The sequence below is a fragment of the Rattus norvegicus genome, chromosome 8 (genome assembly GCF_036323735.1).
Source record: "Rattus norvegicus strain BN/NHsdMcwi chromosome 8, GRCr8, whole genome shotgun sequence".
In the NCBI taxonomy this organism is placed as follows: domain Eukaryota; kingdom Metazoa; phylum Chordata; class Mammalia; order Rodentia; family Muridae; genus Rattus; species Rattus norvegicus.
The window spans coordinates 14,203,325-14,221,212 of record NC_086026.1 but is presented as its reverse complement, the minus strand read 5'-3'; the positions used below and the strand labels follow the sequence as shown (position 1 = coordinate 14,221,212).

General features: G+C 39.0%; 1 long non-coding RNA gene across 1 annotated transcript in view; it reads left to right on the top strand.

Annotated features, from left to right (window-relative positions):
* The first annotated feature begins 2,383 nt into the window (after nt 1-2,383).
* Nucleotides 2,384-17,888, top strand: part of LOC108351649 (uncharacterized) — a 32,967-nt gene continuing 17,462 nt past the window's right edge. Inside the window, exons 1-2 of the long non-coding RNA XR_001839246.3 lie at nt 2,384-2,534; nt 2,620-2,765. This is a non-coding gene — a long non-coding RNA (uncharacterized LOC108351649). The remainder of the gene's footprint in view (nt 2,535-2,619; nt 2,766-17,888) is intronic.

Below are 17,888 nucleotides of genomic sequence, written 5' to 3'. Positions count from 1 at the left end.
ATACTACTCAAGGAAGCAGAATGCTGCATAAGAAACAGAAAAGGTGAAATCAAGAAGTGTCTTGAGGGCCAATGAGATAGCTCAGTAGTACTTGCCACCAGTCCTGGTGACCTGAGTTCCACACCTGGGACCTACATGGTAGAGGGAAAGAACCAGCTCCTGAGAGGTGCACTTAGACCTCTTACCTGCATCTTAGCATGCATGCACGTACATACACACAAGCATATTCACACACAGGCACCTAGGACACACACATTGAAAGACTTACAAATGCATATATACAAACACAGACATACAGAGACATATACATTCATACAAATGCATATACAATATGCACACAAATAAGCATATACACATGCACAAACATACATACACACTCAAAGACACATACAATACACATATATGCACACACATACACATGCTCAGATGCATACACATACATGCAAACACACGTACCAAATAAATAAAGGTAATAATAAATGTCATTAAAAGTAAGCCTTTGGTTTTAAATATGCACTACTTGGTGATGGACCAAATGCTGTTTAGGGAAAGGAAGGATCTCACAGGGCCGTGTTAAGGTATCTGTCATTAATAGTTAGATGAGGACAATTCACCGCATTAGGAATGGTGCAGAGAAGCAGAGATGATGGAGACCAGAGACCAGCAACAACACATCTGAAGCTTTTAGGGTATATTAACTGGGCTGATAAGTAGATATCGGAATGAGGGATTATAAAATCTGAAGCAAAAATAAAACATGTAAGCCTAGAAGCCATTTGGTATTTATTTATTACAATATAGGTGAGTCTCCTTTAAGAAGCCAATATCCACATTCTCAGTTATGTCTTACTTTTTTCCTAAATGTCTTTCTCTAAACCCTTATGTTTAACATTTGTATGAAAATCTCTTGATAAATTTCAACTCTATTTCAAAAAACTTTGTTTTTCAGATGCTTGTAGATACAGGTAAATATAACATTTAAAAAGTACTAATATATCAGGATTGTGGCGGCGCACTCCTTTAATTTCAGCACTGAGAGGCAGAGGTGGTCAAATCTCTGTGAGTTTGTGGCCAGCCATATCTACAGAATGAGCTCCAGGACAGCCATAGCTACACATGAAACCCTGTCTAGAAAACAAATAAGCACTGAAAAGTACTAATATAGCAATATGTTCTATAATGTTACAGTTTTAACATCACAGGGGCATAATACAGCTGACAGCCTTGGGGAGTTAATGGATAGTTCTGAGAGAAAGTTCTAGAAAGAAATAAGGATAAGGAAATAAGGATGACTAAGATAGCTCATTGTCACCTTGTGGTCTTTTTGTGATAGAATTGTCAGTTTGCCCTCTGAGTTACCCAATGTTTCCACAACACTTTAGACCTTTCTTTTATACTTGGATTGACTCTTTGGGGACTTCAGCATATAATACAGTTCCTCATAACCCCTTCTAAGATTTTGGTGCTGTTTGGGAGTGAATGGCCCCCATTGGTCACATGTTTGAATGCTTGATCTCTAGCTAGTTGAATTGTTTGGGAAGAGCTAGGAGGTGTGGCCTTGTTGGAAGAGTATGTCACTAAGGGTGGTCTTAGTTTCAAAGTCCATGCCATTCTGAGTTAGTTCTATTTCTGCCTCATGCTGGTAGATCAAATGTAAGCTCTTAGTTCTCCAGCACCATGTCTGCCTATTGCCATGTTTTCTACCATGATGACCATAGACTCTAACCTGTTGGAGCTGTGAGCCATAAAGAACACTTCTATGAGTTGCCCTGGTCTTGGTCTTGGTACCTTAGCACAGCAAGAGAAAATTTAAAAAGGCATTTTTCATGGATTTAAAAAAATGAGGTATGCATTTGCTGGGGCAAATCCTACCTTGGAGAATAGCTTGAGGTTTTGCCAACTATGTGTCAGGCTACAGAATGGAGCATCAGATGAACACATGACTAAAAAGAAAGGTAATTTTACTTAAATCTCTTTGAAATGAATCTCTCTCTCTCTCTCTCTCTCTCTCTCTTCCTCTCAATTTAGATGAAATTTAATATTTTCAAAGCATGTACTATTTTAAAAAGTTTTAATTAAGGAAAAATGTCTGTTAAGCTCTAAATAGCAATAATAATAACATTATGTAGGCTAGGTTTGGTAGAAGGTTAGTCTATTATGCACAAAGTTTGATTCCCAGAAAAATAAAAGGCAACATAATCTATTCTATAAAAAGCTATGATCTTTGCTTGTAAAACATCCAGGCAAATCTAAGCTAGTAGAGAAAATGATCTCATGGAAAGATGTGCACTGGTAACCAGAACAAGCTTTGAGAAGACAGAAATTATAACCTCATTGTGACATGAGAGCCTGGGCAGTGTGACTTTGGCCTTGGGTAGAAAGTATGTGCTTCAGGCAGGCAGCTTCTTGACATCACATTTAGCATGAAGCCAGGAATGCTGGCACGTCTGGGATAGGACCAGAATGCACTTGAGACATTTTAAAAGTCATCTACTCATTGTTTAAAATGACAAAAACTTGCTGCTCATAAAATGGTAAAGAAGATGATAAAATTCTTCTGTGAGGTCTCATCTAGAGAGTGAATTCTTCTAAACATCTTAATTTTCTTTCTCTCCTAAGCTCTAAGGAATGCCTAAGGTTGGAGAAGAATCCACAAGATTTAGAGAGAGCAGAGAAGGCACTTAAGATAGATTTGGAAATTGGGACCTGAAGACAGCAAAGGTTCTCTGCCGCCATGTGGAAAGGAAGAAAGTTATCTTTGCCCAGTGAGTCCTATTAATTAATTATGAGCCCAAGGGTAGGGTTGTACCATTCACTTTTTTTCTCTCCAGAAATATAACAGTGGCTGGTATCCAGCACACACTGAATAAATATTTACTGAGTGACTACAGGCAGCTATGAGATTTTTACATGGGGAAAACAGGGACAAAGACTGCAAGTGAGAATTTAGTAAAATTTCTACTCAGTGGGCAATAGACTTGTAAATAGCTTGCAGATTGGGGAAGGGCGAAAAGGGACAGAAGCTGAACTCACTCTTGCCTGGGTTTGTGAATGAGAGAGCTCAACAGAATGTCAAGGTCTTTCCCATACTTTGAGCAGATGGCTCAGAGCTGGAAGGGAGGCAAAAGTGAATGGGACTCCACAGTGAGAGAGTTCTGCTTGTTGAAAGGTCCGAGGACAGTCTACAAATATCAAGTTGACTGATGAATTGCAGAAAATGGCAGTAGCAGATTCGTGCAAATGACTAGACATTAAAACTTCTATATCTAGTCTTAAATTTAGTTCTGGACTATTTGAATTCTTTGTATTATTGGCTTGATACCAAATTTGCCTAGACAAAAGTAGACTGACTTTACTCCACCCGTTCTAAGTCACACAGCTCGCAGCAAGTTCTGAACCTCAACTTCTTTAGCTGCAAAATTTCAATACTCAGCACCAACTTTCTATGGATGCTGCAAAGATTAAACCCTTCAGACCATTAAATACCACACAGCAAATACTCTATATTAATTATACTATTGTTAACACTCAAGAAGGAAGTGATTATTATCAGAAGACATATTTGCTGAGAATAAATATACTTTACAATGTTACTTTTTCTTTCATTTTGAAAAAAAAGGTTGGTTATATTTTTGCAAATATGTATTTTTGTGTCCCTATGTGTGTTTATGTGCACCATGTATATGCAGTGACCATGGACTCAAGGAGACGGCATTTGATTCCCTGGAATTGGAGATGTCAACACTTGTGAGCTACTGAGATGCCATTGTTTGTAAGCTACCATGTAGGAGGAACTTAACCTGCATTGGCCCTCTGCAAAAGTGTGCTTAAAGACTAAGTCATCTCAATAGGCCCTAGCATCCCCCAAAATAAGATTTTAAAATTTTTGGGGGGGCATGTTTGGAAGGTGGTAATGATATTTCATGAAGTCTACAGTTCTGTTCTGGTGGTAGCATCCTGCCAAGAAGAGAAACACGAACACTTTCCACCCTCAAAAGCCTGTGTTGAAAGTCTTTACAGATAAAATCTTTACTATCTAGAAACACCTTTATTATGAAGATATGGTCTCCAAAATTATTAAATGTTAAGGGAAAGTGATGGACTTTTCACCCAAACACTTCTCTTACAGCTGAAATTGAAGCAGAGAAAAGTTCAGTGAAAATAGCAAAGACACATGCCTTATCTCCATCAGCTAAGACTTAGACGCACCTTCCGAAGGTACCAGATGTACTTGAAGGCATCTTCTGAAGATGAGTACCATAAGCCACAGCATTTGCTTCTTTCTCTAGAGACAGAACTAGTTCTTCACACTGTTCCTATTTCTTGATTGGCCAGCACAGTGCAGGTGTCGAAGTTACCCTGTCTTAGTCCTGTTGTGCTTTGCCCTCTTTTCTACCAAGTGGTAGAGCCCAGGGGATTAGGCAGTCTTCTTCTTTGGAGTCAGAGCAAATGAATTTCTTTGAGTAATACAAAGCACAAACCACACTGCCTGGGTTGCAACTCTGAAATTTGTCTTTATAGTTTTGGTTTTGTTCTTTTAACTGATATGCCTATTAGTTACATAAGAGTTTCTCTGGAGGCATGGTCCACAGCCATGCCTCCAGAGATCATTTTGTTTGTTGTTTTCTGAAAGAGTTCCTGAGGTGGCTGCAGGGCTATGGCTCTCTCTGAATCCATGTGTAAGCATCCTTGTTGCTTACCATACTATACTGCTCAGTGAGATCTTTTCTTCTTCACCATGGGCTGCTCTCCTGTCACCTAAAAGGCTATGTCTTCAGACAGACACAGAAGCTTCTGAGAGGATTGGTTCTAGCCAGTGTCTGCTCTTTGAGGCAACTTGAAATCCTATGTCTTGAAGAGGCCAATGGAGAAGTGAAGTAGCTTCAACTCTAGATGTCACCTATCCTTCCAGTTTCCAAAGCACAAGCTCCACCACAACCTGAATCATTTCCTTCTGAATTGTCAGCCATTTGTATATGAGAAATTTAATCAGCATAACGTCAACACAACACACAATACATAACATTATGGACTTTCAAGTTATGAGTATCTTATCCTTCTTGCTAACAAGTATATTTGTAAATTTCTTTACATTATCTGCCAGTGGGGCCCTAGGTACATGGATCAGCAGTTAAGAGTACTTGTTGTTCTTTCAGAGGACTCAGGTTCAATTCCTAGCACCACACAGCAGCTCACAATTGTCTATAAGTCAAGTTCCAGGGGATTTGACACCTTATTTTCACATCTGTGGGCACCAATCATGTACATGGTATGCAAACACGCATACAGACAAAACAAACACATAAAATAAAAATTAATATATCTACATTAACTGCCAATCAATGATTTCAGGCTCATACTGCCTTTCTTCAATCTCTTGCATGTAGCTCTGGACTGAAGACAATAATAAAATTCTTTTTCCACCTTGACTCACTCCCACTGCAGGATATCAACTGTAAATAATCTTGAAACATTTATTGGACGTCAGTTATTCTCTGGGCACTGTGTCTCTGACTTCTAACCCACAATGTCTAAGGCAGACTTCTGCCCCAGGGGAGATGATCACATTTCTGTGATTTTGTGAGATCCAACTGAGAATATCAACAAGGGTTAAAATTGTGGAAAGCCTTGGAAGCCAACCAAGAACTCCAGTATATTGTGACATGTGACATGTCTATGTGACATCATAGCTATTCTAACTAATTGAGGCAGCCTAGATAAAGGATAGAGCTATGGCTCTCCATAGAAGAGGGGGTGAATTCAATCTAGAGGAAGGTGGGCGCTTTGCTGAACATTAATAAGAAGCTGTGTTCCAGAGCCTGGTCTCAATTGATATAGCATTAGCCTGCATTTGGGGGAGAGGAGTGCAGATGCTTTCCATACTGCCTGAGCATGTTTTGCTTCAGGAATCAGTAAATGGGACACAGCTTATGACTATGATCATCACACCATCTAAGGATGTGAATGAAAGATCTTAGCAAATGCGGGGTTATGCCTCTGCCCCAACATCACTTTACAGCAGTGTCAGAGAACAGCCTGGCAGAGTCTAGGAATAAAGAACTTGCAAATAAATATTGCCCAGGGGTCCATATTTTCCTGAACTTCCTAGAATGAATCACTGATAAATAATGCACCTTCCAGTTTGCGAACATCATACATGTTTACTTGTTTTAATTTAAAACTATATTGTGCTATGTGTCAGACAGAATTCTAGGTTCTGCAGGTCCAGAAATGTCCTGAAAAGTCTACATAATCCTCCGGGGTTCATAATCTACCTAACGGGCTAGAGAAGTCTCATTGTATAGTGAGGCTTCATGAAGGATATTCAACACTGATTAGTAGGGCAGGCTGGAAAAAGATTTTCAACTGAGAATAGACTAGAGTTTCCTAGAGAAAGAGTTCCAGATCCAGAACACGGCATGCGAATTTTGAAGATGAGAAAAGATTAGGTATATTGAATGGATTCTGAGATCATTGAAATATGAATATCCTTTATCTCCTTACTTTGACACCGAAGTCTATTCCTTGTAGTAATATTTTCAAAGGAAACAAAATACTAATACAGCAAAAGCTTGATACTGTTGCTAGACACAGACCAAGTAACAGAATTCTTAAAACTCCCCTTTAAACATTTTATGAGCCCAGAATTTTTAGAAGTAGAGCTTGGGACAGGAACTAGAAAGCAGGTGAGTCATTCGTGGAGAGCTCTTTAGAAGTTGTAAAGAAGAATCAGGATAGGGTAATGAGGCAGATGCTGGGAAGCAGTGAAGAGGACATAAGTAAAAATTAAGTGTTGACTCTATGCACTGCGGAGAGCTAGGAGTAGGAGTCATAAGAGTCCCCATGCCCTCTGTCATCCTAAGTAACCTCAGTTCTTCCTGTGACTCCATTGTGTTAGCCACACAATGGCATCCAGAGCTAAGTAACATGATAGAGCCTCCTCAGAAATCCAGAAGGAAAAGAAAGTGTGGTGCGTATTTTGACATTCTTGATAGAGAGAGAGGAAGACAAAGAGACAGAGAGAGACACACACACAGAGAGAAAGAGACAGAGAAACTGAGTGATGGAGAAGGTAGGCCAATCTCCTGCTGTCCTGAGGATGAATTCTGGAAATCAGGGTTTCTTAGCTGGAGGTCTGAAATGTGGGCTGCTAAGTTTCAGAAAGCCTGACATCTGTGTTGGCCTTTCATTTGTCCAAAGTGAATCACAGATTCCTGAAAGAATCATAAACTTGGTTCTGCAGTTGTCTGAAAGCTAGGTCAAAGGACAGTGTTTTCCTGTCTTGTGATTGGGTTGGAATGACATACTCCTACAGTGAATTTTGTAGGGTCATAAAAACACAGAGGCATCCCAAAACCCTCCTCTGCACGCCTCCTGCACTTACCACTCCCTCCCTAATCTGGTCTTTTAAGAACAGAATTGCTTTATGTTTTACAGGAGTTGAATTTTCATATGTACACTGTTTCTGAAACATGCCAGTTTGAATTCATCTGAATAGTTTATCACACTGGGTAATATAAGGATATTCTGGTATTTCTCTTTAGAATTGGTTTTCTTTTTATGGCCATCCTTATTAAGCTATCTGCCCTTATGGATAGTGCATAGAGAAACAAATTATCCACTGCTCTTAGAAGACACCAATGGCTTATGTTTCATGATTTGGAGAGTATGAGGTCACATAGTATATGTTTAAAAGCCACTCTTCTGTTTTCAATATTGTTCTTCATCCTGCTGGATGTTATGAAGGGTAAGTGGAAACTATTCCCTCTTCTTAGAAAATAACAAAATAGTAGAAATAAAGAAAAGAATGACAAGTTAAAATGCCCCACATTAAATGATAAAATTTTTTGTCAAGTTCATGGACATGGAGTAGTGTGCAGATGAACGACCTAAGAAGACTCTTGGGTCCTTATGAAGCAAACAGAATTTCATTGCCAGAAGAATGTGGCTAAATGTATGTACTTGGTTCTTCAAATACAACTTTTGCCACTTGGAGTTCACATAAAAATGAGTGACTCATCACAATCAAGGGCTCCGAAGCTCTTTTGGAAGGGACAGATGAGGTGGCCCAATAATCTTTGCAGTGTGAGCTCAATGTTTGAATTCAAACTTCTCAAGCACAGTAACACACTTTGGTTATCCATAAGCTTTGGAAATAGATTCCAGGGCTCACCCCAGAAACTCCTGGGTTAATTTTTGATACAAGGATTACATATTTTCAGGAAACTCTACTGTTGTTCCTCATTTTAGATATGCCTAAGAATCATGCCCAAGGCTTGACTTCAAAGCTAATGCATCCCACCTGCAGATTCACCAAGGTAGAGTGTGTCTCAAACCATGCTCCTGACTCTCAGCTGTCCACAGACTTTCAGGAGTCAATTCCTCAATACACACTGTATTAAGTTGGCATACTTCAGTGGAATCTGTGTGGAGAACAATCTATAAACTAATTCATTCACTAATCATTTCTAAAGCACCCAGAGATTAGTCCAGAAATACAGCCATCCTGAGGTTTTCTGGAAACCCCAGTGAATCCAACCAAATCTCATTCCTTCATTGGCCGAAGGAAAGCAACCACACTGTTTGTGGCAAGTATCTAGAGAGTTTGTGTATGAGACCGGGGAAGGGTAGGACTAGCAGCTGTTGGTGTGTCCAGCAATTTTCTGGGATAAAATTCTAAATTAGAGCTCCCTTATGGATACCAGAGGGACACAAATGGTTATGGCCTCTATTTCACGAGAAAATCCAACTAAATCCACCAAGAAATGCAGATCATGAAATTCTTGTTAAAAAAAAAAACCTACAAGAAGATATTTGCATCACAAAAGGCAAAGAATGGTTGTTTTAATGGTTATATTAAACTCCTTTTTTATGAGGGAAAGAACTAATATCTCAGTGGGAACATAGAAAAAGTGTTTGAACAACCAACTTACAGAAAGAATAACTTGTAACCAAAATAATTCTGTGTTGTTTTCTAGTAATTAGCCTCTCACTGATTCTTCAGCTTGAAATCCTACAAGCTACAGACATGTACATCACAATAGAATTTTCTTTAGGTCTCTAATGTCTCCTTGCCAGAGGTCTTCTCCATAGCCATTGTGTGTAAAATAATGTCCCTTGTGTGACTACCTTCACTTCATTGTATAAATGTCTCTCATTCATGGAATATCCTGTTATTCTTGGCTAGACTATAAATTGAATAAGGGTAAGGACCATGACTGTTGTAGTTGGTTGGGTCACCAGCACTTAAAAGAGGTCTTTCATATTAGAAGTATTCAAGAGAAGCTTGGTGGTTAAAGCAGGCTTGTTTCCCTTGCCTAGTGTCGATACCAGGCTGTGTAACTTCACTCCAGGGTAAATGATACACTCTTCTTGTCTATGAGGACACTGCATTCACTCTCTCTCTCTCTCTCTCTCTCTCTCTCTCTCTCTCTCTCTCTCTTACACACACACACACACACACACACACACACACACACACACAGAGAGAGAGAGAGAGAGAGAGAGAGAGAGAGAGAGAGAGAACTCCAAAAACTCATACTTCAAGACAACAGTGAAGACCAACTGTGAACCCTTCATTTAACTCTGACAGTGTTTGACAGCAAAAACTTAGAAACAGACTGAATGTCTACCAATGAGAACAGAGTTAGATTATCATAGCCTTTTGGTGATGAGTTGTGAAACCCTTAAAATCCATGGCATATATGCACTGATAATAGAATTCCTCAAGAAAAACAAGATATCATAAAATGTAGAAAAAGTAACAACAACAGCAATAAAAACTGACAGGAACAAGATACAATAAACCTTTAATAGTATTTCCTGTCAGGGAAGAGAGGGATTTTGGTGGGATTGGGGATAGAGAGAAAAATGCCTTTGAAAGTTTGTTTATACACTTGTAATGTGTGTTGTGTGTTCTGTGTGTGGACCATATAAATTCAAGAGCCCAAATGGGCCAAGAGAATTTCATATCTCCTGGACTGGAGTCACAATTGGTGACTGTGAGTTAATTCATGGAGATGCTGGGAACCGAACTAGGGTTCTCTGGATCAGAAATAGTTATGAACCTCTAAGCCACTTTCACGGCCCCCACCTGATTAAATGTTTTAAATAACAATCAGAATATATGCATTGCTTGAAGTATAAGCAATGCATATTGATCAAACCAGTTCATCTAAAATCTCAAGAATAATAAAGACTGAGGAAGACCTTCCATGGTTTGTATCAACATACTTCCAGGGCATAAAACAAAGGGGAAAAAGGCAGCCCCCAGTTCTGCTGCATCAAAGAAGTGTTTAAAGATGCAGTCACTCTGCAATAACTGAGGGAAATTGCCTCTCTGCACTTTGATGTTTTGTGAGAACTTGTGGCCTTCCTAGGGACTTACTGGGTCACTCCATCCCTTCTCCCTTCTGAACTGCCCTGCTGCTTGGTGACTTTAGCATCTCCATGAGTCAGATTTTAATGACAAGGAATTGATTTTTAGCTAGATAAAAGATTCTTTGAGATAATTCTAGTCCTGTGAGGGAGGACCTAGCAAAGTTTTGGGAATAGTCTGAGAAAACAACCTCTTCTGAGAGAGTTCCAGTCAATATCTAAGACCAGAAATCAGGATAAATGTTCAATGTTCATTAAGTACTTAGAGGGATGTCACATACATGGTTGTAGATAACATGATTTTCATAGGCTGAGAAGTTTAGTGAGGCCAAAGAAGGATAGCTAATCTGATCCATTTCCCTAGAGCTGGATTCTCATTGAGTACCAGAACAGTAAGGAAAATCAAGGAAGTATCCAAAGAATTTGAAATCAGCTATTCAGCAAGGCAAGAGGCAAGACAACAACACACATTTATTAAATGCTGACCTTGTACTGTATGCAGGGCAGTGTGTGCAAGGTATCATGTTCAGGGTGGTATGTGAAAGGCGCTCATTCTTAATGGGTGCATTGTGAAGTATGTTGGACCCTAAGGAATAGAGTACTGTTCAAACTTGAACTTACATGATTCCTAACCTTAGAACAGTGCTTCTCAACACTCCTAATGCTGTGACCCTTTAATAGTGTTCCTCATGTCAGGGTGACCTCCAATCACAACATTATTTCATTGCTACTTCATAACTGCAATTTTTCTACTGCTATGAATCATAATATGAATATTCGATATTCAGGATATCAGATCCATGACCTCTAAAGGAGTCATGACCCACAGCCACTTTAGAGGCTGTAAGGACTTCATGTAAAGGGTTAACTGAAGAACACTGTGCCTGTCTCCTGAAGGAGCTTTTGACATTCAGATACCCATAGTGGCAGGTGAAGAAATGTGTGCAGTGAAAGAATTTAAAAAGATTGTCAGCATGATGCTCCTGTTCCTGCTGGCCTGGTTCTAACACATGGTGGCCTGCAGCAAACGCTCTTTAAATCACATTGGCATGTGTTTTGGAGCTAAGTGTGAGAGGATCAGTATTGACTCAAGACTCCCAAGACCAAATTGTCAACAGAAAGATTTATTTGGCCCAAAGGGACAGAGGGCAGGGAAAAGGTGACAAGACAGGAGTTAGAGGACAGAGGAGAAGAGAAAGGGGACAGGAGAGAGGAGGAAGTGCTATTTGTCCCAGAAAGGTAAGCAAAGACAAAGGAGTGTGTCTAGGTAGGGAGGGAACAGACGTGGCCCATAGACAAATGACAGTTTATAAAGGTAAAAGTGAAATCCTGTTAGGATGAGGTATTTACGTTGAGCCTGTTAATTATGTGATCCAAAGGGCACTTTTGTTTGCTGGACTTAAAAACCCAAGCTGCCTAAAATCCCTTCATGCACTTAAATATGAGGGGGGCGGGGTAGATGGATTGGAGCCTAGCTTCTATTCAGACAGGTGCTCAAACGCTGCTGTCATTACATTTCCCAAACTCTTGTCCTCTGGTTCTCCATTTCAATAAACAGAATTTGAGGGATTGAAAGACGATGTGGTCTAAATAGTATTTGCAATGCAGAGGAGATCTGAATCTGAATATGCCTGTGACATGTCTATAAATCCATATTAAAGATGCAGAAACAAGAGGGTTCTGGCTTCGTTCACTGGCCAGCTAGTCTACAGAAACTGTTATAGAGCCTGCTGTGAAAGCGAAGGTGGATTATGACTGTGCAAGACACACAATGTTGACACAAACAAGTAAAACATGTACTAGTCACTTGGAAATATTGGGCTCTGGGAAACTGATTCAAAATAAGTTTTATATATACACACACACACACACACACAGAGAGAGAGAGAGAGAGAGAGAGAGAGAGAGAGAGAGATCGTTAACAGGCTGATAGAATATTTATATACAATGATGTGACGACCGTATTTTGGGAATCGGAGCATCTTTTAAAAGCAATTAACAACCAAAAAGAGGGAGAAAAACAGAACAGGGAAATAGGGTCTAGTGCGTCTCCTCTTTTAACTCAGAAAATCGGATGACTCATTCTTCATACTGTTTGCCAAAACTGCCTAATGGATGAGATATCACTGGTCATGATTCAATGTTGTGATGAAATTTAAGGAACGGAGTTTTGATACTGAGGGTGATCTGTGGTCACCAAAACCTTGCCACCAGCTGGTCGGCAACTTGAGACAGGTCACTTCCCTTCTCTGGCAAGAGTTTCCTCATTGTTATAATAATAACTTCACCAGGCCAAGCATAAAGAGAGTTCTACAGCCGTTATAGGGTCGGAGAGATAGATCAGTGGTTAAAGCATTTACCCAGCAAATGTGAGACGTGAAGTCTAGGTCTACATAGCCCATGCAAATGGTGAGTGGACGTGAAGGCTGGACTGTAGTAATTCCAGCCTCAGCGGGCAGAGACAGGGCATCATGGTACAAGTTGACTATCAATACCAGCCACCCGGTGAGCTCTGGGGTTGACTGAGAAAGAAGATCAAGCAAGGATGATTCTGAACACAAAACTTGGGCTTCCCCTTACATGTGCACACAGGTGCACATGTCCCCCCTCCCCTGTACACACGCATAAAATATGTCCATACACACAGGTGTAGTCCATACAGAAAAATGGAACTTTCAATTTAAATAAAGCAATAACATCCTGGATCTTTATTCCTTTGTACTTCATTGTTTTCATTGTTGCTTTGTCTTTCACAGCAAATATTTTCTTGGGTTTAATGGACAGACCTCATGACATGCAGTGACATGATGTAAAGACATTTAATGAGGGTGACATTTGATTAGAAAGTTGCTCTTACCCCATACACTGAAGCAAAGAAAGAGAAGGCATGATAAAGAGGTTTGATCCTAAAAGACAATACTTTATGAAGTGATGTAAGCATGTTAGTAAGGTTCAAAAAGAAAGCAATCCAGAAGGCTTCTAGTGGGTTTGTGTGGGCATCCATTAACAGAATGTCGCTTCTCAGAAATCATAGATCAAGCCTTAATACGTTTTGTTTTAGAAGGACACATTCCTCATTGTGTCTTAGGTCTTGCTATTCATATTATGTAAAAGACCTGTATCAAGACTGGACTAAGGAAAAATTGCCGAAGACTGAAAATATTTTTTCTCCTTCCAGTCATATAATGACTTCTCAGTCATATAGTGAGTGCTTCTCAGATCACTCCATGGCAAAGAGACGGGGAGAGAATTACCCACAAGCTCCTATTTCAACCTGTAAAAACACAAAACTTTGTTCAATAGGAGTCCGAATCCCATGTTCCTGTGTTGCTAGAAGATGAATGTGTAGGCATGATATAGGTCTTACTGAGTCCCACAAAAGGAATGAATAATGAGTGGGATATAGAGGTATACTGATGGATAGCAGCATGAAGTGAGATGCTCGCAGGGAACCTCGGGGCCAAGAAAGCATGTGTTCTGCGACAGCAACTAGACTAAGACAGAGGGTACAAGAGCTAAGTAGCTCTTTGACGACCTCTCATATACTTTTAATTTCCTGGGATCTAATGGGAGGGTGCTCATGTCAATTTATAATTTGATGCAGGATGAACCTGGTAACTTTATCTACTAGAAGCACACAGTAAGAAATATCAGGGTTTTATCTGAAGTCCTTCAGTAAGTAGGCTTTTTGCTATGAATAGAGTACATGTCTTTGAAAGTAGTATGGAAAAAGAAAAGTATTTGAATGTATATTACAAGTCCATTTCTCCTGAGATAATAAATGCTGTGTATTAGTTGTAAGTTCTTCATTCATCAAAAATTAAAAATAGCCACATATGGTATTCAGGTTAGACAAGAACTACATCTGAAAGCAGGCTTTTATAATGAACTGCAGAATAAACAACTTTCTAGTTTGTCCAATAGATGAGCCATAGAGAATGGACCTAAACTCTGCCCTGTTTGATGTTTCCCTTGTGAACGTTTTGGATTCCAAGCCCAAGGTCATGATAAATTGTCCTTTCCTCTAAAGTGTGGAGAGTCCGGCACAGCTGAGTACAAAGCCTTGCCCTCGGACTGAACACCCTGGCCACTACATTTTGCTGCCTGCATAGCTGCTACTTCCCAGCCTTGGTCAGCTGCCTTCTGTTGGCAGTAAAGGCTGAAGTACCAGCCTAATATTTGCCCCCACTCCCCTCAGTGTTGGGTTTACACTGTGCAAATTTGAATGTCACATTTGTCAACTGATTCAAAGCCAGGAAAGCTTTTGGCTTCTCTGATCATGACTTGTGGTTAAGGAAAAATAAGAACAGAGACAGAATCAAACAACCTTTCCATGCATTGTGTAAGCATGAATGGACTTTAAAAGTTATTTTAAAATACTGAATCATTGACCTTGAGTTTAATAGATATTAGTTATTGCACAGTGGATTTGATCTTCTTTCAAAGAAATTAACTGAAATCCCAGCTTTTGATTTGATTCTCATTTCTGTTTTGTTTCTACTTTTGTGTATTTCTGATTCTAGGTGCTTATATGACAAGAGAAAGCTGTGCATGTCCTCCCATATGTCCACTTGCAAATGTCCTTGTAGAGACTGCAGACATTAAGAGCGTCAACATTTCTGTCACACATTTCTTTTAGTTCAATAGCTTTGGAGCGAGAGCACTGAGTGCTATATTGTTAATCTTTAATTTCTGCTGTTTGCTGTGACTCTTGTGGGTTCTCAAATCAGGCAACCATACAAATGGCTTTGGTTAGATGAATCCAACTTTTAATATAATCATATGATTTACTGTGCAAAATGTGCCTAAGTTAAATAATGCAGATGTATCATCTTCTAAAACCATTGAGGTCTTAAAATTTATTCTTTCAAAACCTCAACATTCACTGAAAAATAATATACCTAAAATACTACACGAGGGACTGGAGAGACACTACACAAGTTAGGGTAACTTTTAAAGAGGGCCAACTTCTATTTCCTGCATCTACATTGGGGGTTTAATTCCACGGGCACAGAAACCCTTGTCTGATTTCTGTGAGTACCCGCACACTCAGGTGTTCATCCAAACACAGACACATAATTGAAACGTAAGAAGCAAACATTTAAAAACAATACAGCTTGAATCTATAGATTGCTACTAGCAAGATGGACATTTTTACAATATTAATCCTGCCAATTCATGAGCATGGGAGATCTTTCCAACTTCCGAGGTCTCCTTCCATTTCTTTCTTCAGAGACTTGAAGTTCTTGTCATACAAATCTTTCACTGGCTTGGTCAGAGTTACACTGAGGTATTTTATATTATTTGTGACTATTGTGAAGGGTGTCATTTTGCTAATTTCTTCCTCAGCCTGTTTATCCTTTGAGAAGAGGAAGGCTACTGATTTGTTTGAGTTAATTTTATATCCAGTCACATTGCTGAAGTGTTTATCTTGTTTAGTAGTTCTCTGGTGGAACTTTTGGGGTCACTTAAGTAAACTATCATATCATCAGCAAATAGTGATGTTTTGACTTCTTCCTTTCCAATTTGTATCCCTTTAGCCTCCTTTTGTTGTCTGATTATTCTGGCTAGGACATCGAGTACTATATTGAATAAATAGGGAAAGAGTGGGCAGCCTTGTCTCGTCCCTGATTTTAGTGGGATTGCTGCAAGTTTCTCTCCATTCACTTTGATGTTGGCTACTGGTTTGTGTATATTGCTTTTACTATGTTTATGTATGGGGATTGCATTCCTGATCTATCTAAGACTTTTATCATGAAGGGGTGAATTTTGTCAAATGCTTTCTCAGCATCTAATGAGATGATCATGTGGTTTTTTGTTGATTTTGTTTATGTAGTGCATTACATTGATGGATTTCTGTATATTGAACCATCCCTGCATCACTGGGAGAAGCCTACTTGATCATGATGGATGCTCATTTTGATGTGTTCTTGGATTTGGTTTGCAAGAATTTTATTGAGTATTTCTCTTTCTTTGTTGGGTCTTTGTGTAGTTTAGGTATAAGGGTAGTTGTGGCTTCATAGAAGGAATCAGGTAGTGTTTCTTTCTGTTTCTATTTTGTGGGATAGTTTGGACAGTATTGGTATTAAGTTTTCTATGAGGGTCTGATAGAATTCTGTACTAAACCCATCTGGTTCTGGGCTTCTTTTGGTTTGGAGAATTTTTAATGACTGCTGCTATTTCTTTAGGAGTTATGGGACTGTTTAGATGATTTATCTGATCCTGATTTAACTTTGGTACCTGGTATCTGTCTAGAAAACTGTCCATTTTCTCCAGATTTTCCAGTTTTCTTGAATATAGGCTTTTGTAGTAGGATCTGATCATTTTTTAATTTCCTCGGATTCTGTTGATTTTTCTCCCTTTTATTTCTGATTTTGTTAATTTGGATACTCTCTCTCTATGTCCTCTGGTTAGCCTGGCTAACAGTTTATCTATCTTGTTGATTTTCTCAAAGAACCAGCTCCTAGTTTTGTTGATTCTTTGTATAGTTCCTCTTGTTTCTTCTTGGTTGATTTCAGCCCTGAGTTTGATTATTTCCTGCTGTCTACTCCTTTTGGGTGTATTTGCTTCTTTTTGTTCTAGAGCTTTCAGGTGTTGTTGAGTTATTAATTTTCCTCTTAGCACTGCTTTCATTGTATCACATAAAATTGGGTATGTTGTACCTTCATTTTCATTAATTTCTAAAAACTCTTTAATTTCTTTCTTTATTCTTCCTTGACCAAATTATCATTCAGCAGAGCATTGTTCAGTTTCCATGTGTATATAGGCTTTCTATTGTTTTTTATTGTTATTTAAGAATAGCCTTAGTCTATAGTTGTCTTATAGGATGAATGAGATTATTTTGGTCTTCTTGTATCTATTGTGACCAGTTTTGTGACCAATTATATAGTCAGTTCTAGAGAATGTCCCATGAGGTGTTGAGAAGAAGATATATTCCTTTCTTTTAGGATGAAATGTTCTGTAAATATCTGTTAAATCCATTTGGTTCATAGCTTCTGTTAGTTTCAACGTGTCTCTGTTTAGTTTTCATTTCCATAATCTGTCCATTGATGAGAGTGATGTGTTGAAGTCTCCCACTATTATTGTGTGAGGTGCAATGAGTGCTTTGAGCTTTAGTAAAGCTTTTTTTTTTAATGAATGTAGGTGCCCTTGCATTTGAAGCATAGATATTCAGGATTGAGAGTTCATCTTTGTGGATTTTAACTTTGAGGAATGTGAAGTCTTCTTCCTTGTGTTTTTTGATAGCTTTTGGTTGAAAGTCCATTACATTGGATATTAGAATGAATATTCCGGCTTGTTTCTTTAAACCATTTGCTTGGGAAATTGTTTTCCAGCCTTTTACTCTGAGGTAATGTCTGTCTTTGTCTGTGAGGTGTGTTTCCTGTATGCAGCAAAATGCTGGTCCTCTTTATGTATCCAGTCTATTAGTCTATGTATTTTTATTGGGGAATTGAGTCCATTGATATTGAGAGGTATTAGGGACCAATGATTGTTTTTCCTGTTTTTTTGTT